We start from the raw sequence: 9,990 nt of genomic DNA on the forward strand, positions 1-9,990 counted from the left end.
GAGCTAACACTACCCAAAATTAGAGTTTGATGACCCTAAAGTGAGAGACAAGCCAATAATGCACTACAGATAAGCTACTGAGAACAGACGTCTTTAGTTTGGAATTAAAGGATTCAGTAAAATTACAGTCTCATCTCAGCAGGCAGTCTATGCTAGCTCAGTCTTCTCTGACTTCAGAAGCAGGAAGTTATGTGACATCCAATTTTTGACTGAAACCAGACAATCCGCTCAGTTTGTAATATGAGAGACATTATTTGCATTCAGGGGCAGGTAAAGCTGAGTGCCATCAGTGAAAATGTATTTGGCAGATTTCCATTATGTATGCAAGAGGTGCTCTACAAAGCAACAATAACAAAAGACCTAAAACAGAACCCTGGGGTACCCCATATTGTTGTTACTCAAAACACATTAAGCTGGTTGGACAAGTATAATGTTAAAGAAAAAAGAACCTGACCAAAAATACTTTAACAACAACATGCAGTGATCTCTAGTATAAAAAGTTGTACTAAGTTCTAACAGCAGCAGTACAGGAGTGGTATGTGAACCATGAGAGGAATTTTAGAGAAGGCATATGAAAATGAAATCCACACCCAACAACACGCATATCTGGAAGCATAAGGTGTCGGACCCCTCCTCGCTGGACTGACATCAGGCACTGTTTTAGACTTTACCAGAAGGAAAAAATGAGATTTGGGTGTGGTTAATACTCAAAACTCCCGTGTAAAGGCTGAACAAGCATCAGTGGGTAATCTGGTTTGAGTGAGGGAAGGGGAGGCTTATGTTTCACCTCAGAGCAGCTATTTTTCTCTGTCTGAAGAAATTCAATCAAACCTATTTTATTTTTTATCATATTTTAAATAATGTTGAGCAAATGGTTGTCAGATTTGAATCATTAATAATGATTGGTATTATTTTTCTTAGTCAGTTTGAAATAGCCTGTTAAAAACAGATGTCTGTGTTTGTATACATTGCGTTTGGCAGAAATTAAAGTGATCATGACAATCCCTGCAATCGATACCATTTTGCACAAACAATTAATATTAATCTGTAACAATTTTCACTCCATAAATGTGTTTTCCCACAGTTGTATCTAAAGATGTTTCATTTTCAGCCAACACTGTGATGTATGTTACTTCAACAGTCTTTTTACACAGGTTTCTTTACACTTGAAATCTGAATTTCACATATACGAGGGATGGCTGAAAGGTTTTGCCTCCAACACGATTACTACAACAACAACAACAACAACTCCTCACTTGGGGTGAGGAGAAGTAACAGGAAGACAGGCGACAGGAAGGAGAGGAACAGTAGTAACCAGTAAGCCAGTAGCAAGCAGTGTTTCTAGCATTTATATTTGTTTTTACATTTTGCAACTTTTTACTTCTGCTTTTGACATTCGTGTGGTTCGTACCCTGTGTGCTGCTATACAATGCTACTGAAACCTCAATAGGAGACCACAGTCTCGTTTGAACCCTCCGTGATATCACAGGATTTGACTACTTACGGGGACCTCCATTTAATATATATACACAGCATAACTTTACACAGATAAATTGTACTGTTTTGTTTTCCACTGCAATCACCGAAGCAATCCCAAAAAGTATTTTTTTCAGTTCCCAGTGGAGAAGAAAAGACGACGCTAGTGGGAGACGCTGTGTTGGTTAGCCTACACAGCTAACCAGAGTAGCTGCGTTCTCTCGCCTGCAAAACTGCCTCAACACGTTTGACCGCCGATCATAAACAAACCGCAACATATGTCCACTTTCCCACCGCATCATCACTTTTTCTTTGCATTTTCTTAGCAGTTTCATTCTTGGCCCACTCTTACCAAGTTTTAAGAAAATCTCTTTTGTAGCGTTTGCATAATCTGACAAAAAGACAGACACACAATGTAGAGAAACGTACCTCCTTGGTGGAAGTAAAAATGGTAAAAGTGTGCTCTGTCACAAATTGAAACAGACCTATCACAACCCAGCATGCAAATCATGATGATAATGAGATATGTATATATATATATATATATATATACACACACACACACACAGAGTTGTATGTAAAAGTTTGGGCATCCCTGATGATTTCTGTGATTTTCCTTTATAAATCATTGGTTGTTTGGATCAGCAATTTCAGTTAAATATATCATATAGCAGGCAAACAAAGTGATATTTGATAAGTGAAATGAAGTTTATAGGATTTACAGAAAGTGTGCAATAATTCTTCAAAATTAGGCGGGTGCATAAATTTGGGCACCCCAACAGAAAAAAATATATCAATATTTAGTAGATCCTCCTTTTGCAAAAATAACAGCCTCTAAACACTTCCTATAGCTTCCAATGAGAGTCTGGATTCTGGTTGAAGATATTTTGGACCATTCTTCTTTACAAAACATCTCAGATTTATTGGTTTCCAAGCATGGACAGGCCGCATAAAATCACACCACAGATTTTCAATAATATTCAGGTCTGGGGACTGAGATGGCCATTCCAGAATGTTGTACTTGTTCCTCTGCATGAATGCCTTAGTAGATTTTGAGCAGTGTTTTGGGTCATTGTCTTGTTGAAAGATCCAGCCACGGTGCAACTTCAACTTTGTCACTGATTCATGACCATTGTTTTCAAGAATCTGCTGATATTGACTGGAATCCATGTGACCCTCAACTGTAACAAGATTCTCAGTACCTGCACTGGCCACACAGCTTCACAGCATGATGGAACCACCTCCAAATTTTACTGCAGGTAGCAAGCGTTTTTCTTGGAATGCTGTGTTCTTTTTCAGGCATGCATACCGCCCCTTGTTTTGTCCAAATAACTCAATTTTAGTTTCATCAGTCCATAGCACCTTATTCCAAAATGAAGCTGGCTTGTCCAAATGTGCTTTAGCATACCTCAAGTGACTCTGTTTGTGGTGTGCACCCAGAAAAGACTTCCTCTGCATTACAGCATCTCTTTGTGCAAAGTGTGCTGTACAGTTGAACTATGCACAGAGACACTATCTGCAGCAAGATCATGTTGTAGGTCTTTGGAGCAGGTCTGTGGGTTGACTATGACTGTTCTCACCATCCTTCGCTTCACCTTATCTGAGATTTTTCTCTGCCTGCCACTTCGGGCCTTAATTAGTACTGTGCCTGTGATCTTCCATTTCCTCACTATGTTCCTCACAGTGGAAACTGACAGCTGAAATCCCTGAAATAGCTTTTTGTATTCTTCCCTTAACCATGATGTTGAACAATCTTTGTTTTCAGGTCATTTGAGAGTTGTTTAGAGGCTCCCATGTTGCCATTCATTAGAAGAGATGCAAAGAGGGGAAACATTTGCAAATGGCCACCTTAAATACCCTTTCTCATGATTGGATTCACCTGTGTAAGGAGGTCAAGGGTCAATGAGCTTACCAAACCAATTTTGTGTTCCAATAATTAGTGCTAAATGTATTCAAATCAATAAAATGACAAGAGTGCCAAAATTTATGCACCTGACCAATTTTGTTTAAATTACTGTACACTTTCTGTAAATACTAGAAACTTCATTTCACTTCTCAAATATCAGTGTGTTTGTCTGCTATATGATATATTTCACTGAAACAACCAATGATTTATAAAGAAAATCATGAATATTGTCAGGGGTGCCCAAACCTTTGCATACAACTGTATATAATGTTTACATACCCTGGTAGAGTTTTTTGGGGGGGGTTTTTTTGGCCGTTTTTCAGAGAATATGAATGATAAAACAAGACTCCAAGCTGTCATTGATGTTAAAGGTGGGAATTCACAGTATTATGAACAGGGGTTCATTAAAAAAAAAAAAAAAAACTAAACTAAAATTCTGTCAGGGTATGTAAACTTCTGAGCACAACTGTATATGTGTGTATGTATGATATGATTTTTTCAGAGAGGAAGCAGAAGATGTGCAATGTTTTTGGCTGTTTGTTTTTAGCAGTTCTTGGATTTTTTTTTTAAAGGTTACATATGGCAAAACACTTTCTACAACATTTACAGTATATATGTCATAACTAAGTGCTTAAGAACATATTTAAAAGGGACACACTATTTAAAATTTGTTTTTAATATACCTTTTACAAGCATGTGTGGAAAGGCTTAAAATAAAACATTCCAGACGTCCCACATTTCAATGATTATACATGTGGAAATTTTGGTGCTGTAGGCAAATTTTAAACATGAAACAGCTTGTTCTTCAGTGACAAACCATTTTTGGCAGAACTTTTAGTACCCCTGAATATTAGGTGCAGATTTTAAAATAATGTATGTTAAGAAATAAATGCACCTGAACCTTTTTGTACAATGAGAATACTTAATAAAATGTACAAAGTTATTACAAAAACAACTAAGCACTCGGAGAGCGCAAACCTCCACCAAGGCCATAGGGTCACTGATGTCACATGGAATACCCTTTAGCAAAGAGACTTATTCCACATCATTTCACACATCTACTGTCATGTTTCAGATTCAGTGGTTAAACCCTTAGCTCTTCAGCAAATGTATACTCAACAAAAATATAAACGCAACACTTTTGGTTTTGCTCCCATTTTGTATGAGATGAACTCAAAGATCTAAAACTTTTTCCACATACACAATATCACCATTTCCCTCAAATATTGTTCACAAACCAGTCTAAATCTGTGATAGTGAGCACTTTTCCTTTGCTGAGATAATCCATCCCACCTCACAGGTGTGCCATACCAAGATGCTGATTAGACACCATGATTAGTGCACAGGTGTGCCTTAGACTGTCCACAATAAAAGGCCACTCTGAAAGGTGCAGTTTTATCACACAGCACAATGCCACAGATGTCGCAAGATTTGAGGGAGCGTGCATGTTATGTGTTGGACGCAGGACGGAGAACCGACCAGCGTTTGAAGGAACCAGTATGAAATAAGCAGAGCACGGTACAAAGGATAACTGAATTTAATACATAACAGTGATGTGATAAAAGATATAACAAATAAGTGCGCGGTCTGGCGTGGTAGAAAAGCGGTGCGCTCCCAGCAGCACTAACGGTCCAGAGCCAGAACCAGTTCGGACCCAAGGACCCCGCCGACACCCCCCAGGTGGCCGCGACAAACCGAGTCTGTGAAAGAAGAAATCATTATGTGAGTCCACACTCCACACACAGAGAGACCGCTCAAGGTGTACAAACAGCAAACACTTCCTGGCTTAATTACTAATCAGCTTCCCACCCTGCAGGCATGGAACACCCTGTTCACAAACTCCACTGCAGTGGAAGCTGATTAAACGACTAACATACAGCTCAATATAATAAGGTGTGAGGGACACCACATTTACTGACTGTGCAAATGTTAGTCACAAAACCTAACGTACCTCAGGAAGTGTGCTGACGAGTGTGAGACCTCACCCCCTCCTCTTTCACAGACCATGCATCAAACCTGGACGTTCTCTGCATCCACTGATGATGAGATGGCTCTCGAGACGACGATCTCACCCGTCTGGTCACAAGGTCGAGTCTCTGGCAAATACACACTGTGTACTCCAGTCTTAAATGCCACCATGTTCCAATCCGTGTAGATGCACCACAGCTGTGAGTCCTGACGAGCCGCACCTGATCAGCCTCAGGTGATCAGGGTGAGGTCCTGGTAACTCAGCCACACAACCACTCAGTCCTAAACGCAAGCCACCTGGAAGGAAAACCAAAAGACAGAAACAGAAGACAAACAAAAGCCAGCCAGGCACGCCAGCCACAACAGTGCAATTGGCATGCTGACAGCAGGAATGTCAACCAGAGCTGTTGCTCGTGTATTGAATGTTCATGTCTCTACCATAAGCTGTCTCCAAAGGCGTTTTCAGAGAATTTGGCAGTACATCCAACCAGCCTCATAACCGCAGACCACGTGTAACCACACCAGCCCAGGACCTCCACATCCAGCATGTTCACCTCCAAGATCGTCTGAGACCAGCCACTCGGACAGCTGCTGAAACAATCGGTTTGCATAACCAAAGAATTTCTGCACAAACTGTCAGAAACTGTCTCAGGGAAGCTCATCTGCATGCTCGTCGTCCTCATCGGGGTCTCGACCTGACTCCAGTTCGTTGTCGTAACCGACTTGAGTGGGCAAATGCTCACATTCGCTGGTGTTTGGCACGTTGGAGAGGTGTTCTCTTCAACTCTATGCGAAGGAGATGTTTTGCACTGCATGAGGCAAATGGTGGTCACACCAGATACTGACTGGTATCCCCCCCCAATAAAACAAAACTGCACCTTTCAGAGTGGCCTTTTATTGTGGACAGTCTAAGGCACACCTGTGCACTAATCATGGTGTCTAATCAGCATCTTGATATGGCACACCTGTGAGGTGGGATGGATTATCTCAGCAAAGGAGCAGTGCTCACTATCACAGATTTAGACTGGTTTGTGAACAATATTTGAGGGAAATGGTGATATTGTGTATATGGAAAAAGTTTTAGATCTTTGAGTTCATCTCATACAAAATGGGAGCAAAACCAAAAGTGTTGCGTTTATATTTTTGTTGAGTGTATTTATAAAGAGAAACTGCATGAACTACACAATTTTTTTTTTTTAAATTTTCTAAAGTTTATTCAATGAAGACAAACAAATGCTAAATTATTGTTGTGTCATAACTTAATTTTTGTTCAGCCTTTGTGACCCGTCTTCATGACGTTAGATGCAAAAATGTTGAATTAGGCCCTATCCTGCAATGATAAAGAATCCTTAAAAAAATTACTGGATCCGGATCGTGTTCCGGATCATTACCAAAATTGAATGACTTCTAAGTTAGGCCAAGATACACGCCTGGTAAAAATTTCATTGAAATCCATTGAGGATTTTTTGAGTAATCCTGCTAACCAACCAACCAACCAACAAACAAACAAACGGATGCGACTGCAAACATAACCTCCTTGGTGGAGGTAATAAAAACAAACCCAAATACTTCCACATTGTGAAATAAATATAAATAGTGACATAAAATATACATGTGGCAGTTTCTGTATTATTGTGCACACAAGCAAATGGACTGAAATTATAGTAAATCATTACTTTTCCAGGAATGAATGAAAGTCATGGGATGGATACATGAACATTTCAAGGATGCCATTTACATCAATCATTAAGAAACACAATCTTACACCGACTATACCCTCAATCTACCTAGAGTCAGTAGTTCTCAACCCTAGCCACCAACACATCCAACAACTCTGAAGGAGATTTTCTGATGTGAAAGTGCACCTTTTGTCTGTTGCATCACCAATTACAGCTTCATGATGGAATGGAACAGAGAAAAGATTAGTATGTATTTCCTTTATTCACAAACTTTAAAAAACAAAGTTGTTCAGCAAAATAGAATAAAACACAGAAAAGAAATTAAAAAATATAAAATAAAATAAAAGCACCAGACCTTTACCCTGTACACAGGTGTGTAATCATGGCTGTACATTCTTGCTTGCTTCACAGTTATGTCTCATTGCACACAATTATATAATTTCTTGTGCAAGATTGAATACCTCCTCATCAAAATTATGCTGCCAAGAAGCACAAACATTACTAATGGACTGCAATCTGCCATCCCTACAGGACCTGTACACCTCCTCATCAAAATTATTCTGCCAAGAAGCACAAACATTACGAATATCACACTGAAATTTATATGAAAGGTATCTCCTGTTAACACCAATTATAGAATGGGCCCATATTGGTAATTGGTAATCATCATTCAATTCAATTCAATTTAATCATCTTATAAAGAGCCAAATTACAACAAAAGCCGTCTCAAGGCACCTCACACAAAACAGTTCAACATAAAAATAAAAATAAAAAAATTCAAGTACATAATTAAAAGCATAAGTAAAAGAATAAAATGGATAAAAAATAAAACTATTCATAAGAAAGAATAAAAATAGGTTTTAAGTCTTGACTTAAAAATGTCCATGGACTCCGAAGGCCTCACGGTCGCAGGATCATTATCAGTATTACACATCTTATCAATAAATGTTATACAACACTTAGCAAAATGAAGCTCAATACTTATACAATTTGCAAGATATGGCAGTATTACAATGCTTGGTATATGGCACATGGTAGACTTTATGTATAGCCTTTCTTCAAGCACAATAAACAGTTTCAGTTTCATTTCTGCACAAAGGAAGAATTTGGCAAACAAAAAATGAAGTACAATACCTATGAAACAACTCATTCCTTATGATGGAGTTAGCATTTTTAAAATAAACAAAAAACATATTAAACTAATGATTAAAATCTGCCACACATTTGCCAGCAGTTAAACTAAAAATGTCTTCATGAAGTTCATGACCCAAGTAAGTCTTATGAACTGGAGGTGTAACATTATTTACAAAAATAACAGGATGTGATGGTCTAGCCCTAGTACACTTGTAAATAATAAGCTTGTGCTCTTTTTGCCATTAAACAAAGTGTCAAATTTTTTAGCATACTCCTCACAACCAGTAATCATACATTGTAAGGCTAGGTGCCAGTAATTTGATATCATCTGCATAACTAAATGCACTAGCATAAACACTACCCATATGACAACCAACACACACACTTTGCAACTTGTTCATCAAACCATCAATATACACACAAAACAATATATGAGTCGAGACATGACCCCACCTTGTTTAACATTAGAAATGGAAAAATGCATATTCTCTCATCTAACCCATCGGTTTTTGACTGAGATACATATTTAAAAGAAACCTACAATACATGAGACATAAACGTCTATCAAATAAAACTCTAAATAAATTACAGTAATTAACCCTGTCAAATGCTTTACTTGCATCTAACATAAGCCCGTACCCGAGAACCATTGTTGACATAATATGAAACAATTTCAACAACCATTGCAGTACACATACCCGTTGACAAGCCATCCTTATACCCAAATTGCAAATTACTAGTACATAATTTAGTGCTTTCCTGAAAAAGGATAATAATATCAAATAATTTCCAAATAACACTGACTAACATGACAGCATGAAAGTTATCTGACACTGTTAAATTGAACCACCTACCCTTTGGGATGGGTACCATAGTGCCATCTGACATGCCATCAGGTGTAAAACCATGCTTAATCACGGAAGTATACGAATGGAGAGTACAACACAATTTGCAACTACCATAATATGAGCCGTTGCAAGCTCAGAGGTACCATCTCTCTTATTACATTTAAGTTTTTTAACACCCTCAACAATGTCAGATACTGTGATACTGTGTACATGTAGCATCTACATTACTATTAGCACATATTAACTGATTCATTTCTGATTAAAACTTGCACATTTCATCTTTGTCATATGGAAGACTATTATACAATGCACTGAATTTGATTTTAAAAAAGATCTACAATATTTTCCACAACAACTGTATGATCAACCTTACTTGGATATGAAATTCTCCTACTTCTGAAAGACCCTAACATGCCTATACAAATTTGACGTAGACTTACGGGCCACTCCATCATATCACACTTGATGTCACCCTCTTTCCTAACAACCATTTTATAAGTCCTATGATACTGTGCTCTGGTTTTTCTCCTGAGATCAGCTATCACACCTTATCTAGGACATCCATTATCAACCCACGTTATGCCAGAACAGTGAGGTTTCAAAATACTTTTTGACATACAAACAAATAAATAAATTATTTTAATTTTAACCAGCAGAAAAGTGTTACGATATAACCTCAGTAGCAATTTTCTTTATTATCTGGCGTGTAGATGGAGTGTGAAATACTACATCGCACAAAACTATTCTTTTCCTGTGTTACCTGTGACAACATGAATGACATAAATCAAAATGTGGCAGTAAATTATAATAAACAGGGCTTCAGCTGTTAAAGCTAAGTAATTATGCATCGCTGTGTGGAAATAACTTCAGTTACTGTATATTAATTTTGGATAAGGCTGCGCAAATATGTACCCTGCAGGATCAAAAGCATAAAAGTTTTCATTCCAAGTAATTTCACAGTTAATCAGACAGCTGTTTC

Source organism: Thalassophryne amazonica, chromosome 19 (assembly GCF_902500255.1).
Source record: "Thalassophryne amazonica chromosome 19, fThaAma1.1, whole genome shotgun sequence".
Classification (NCBI taxonomy): domain Eukaryota; kingdom Metazoa; phylum Chordata; class Actinopteri; order Batrachoidiformes; family Batrachoididae; genus Thalassophryne; species Thalassophryne amazonica.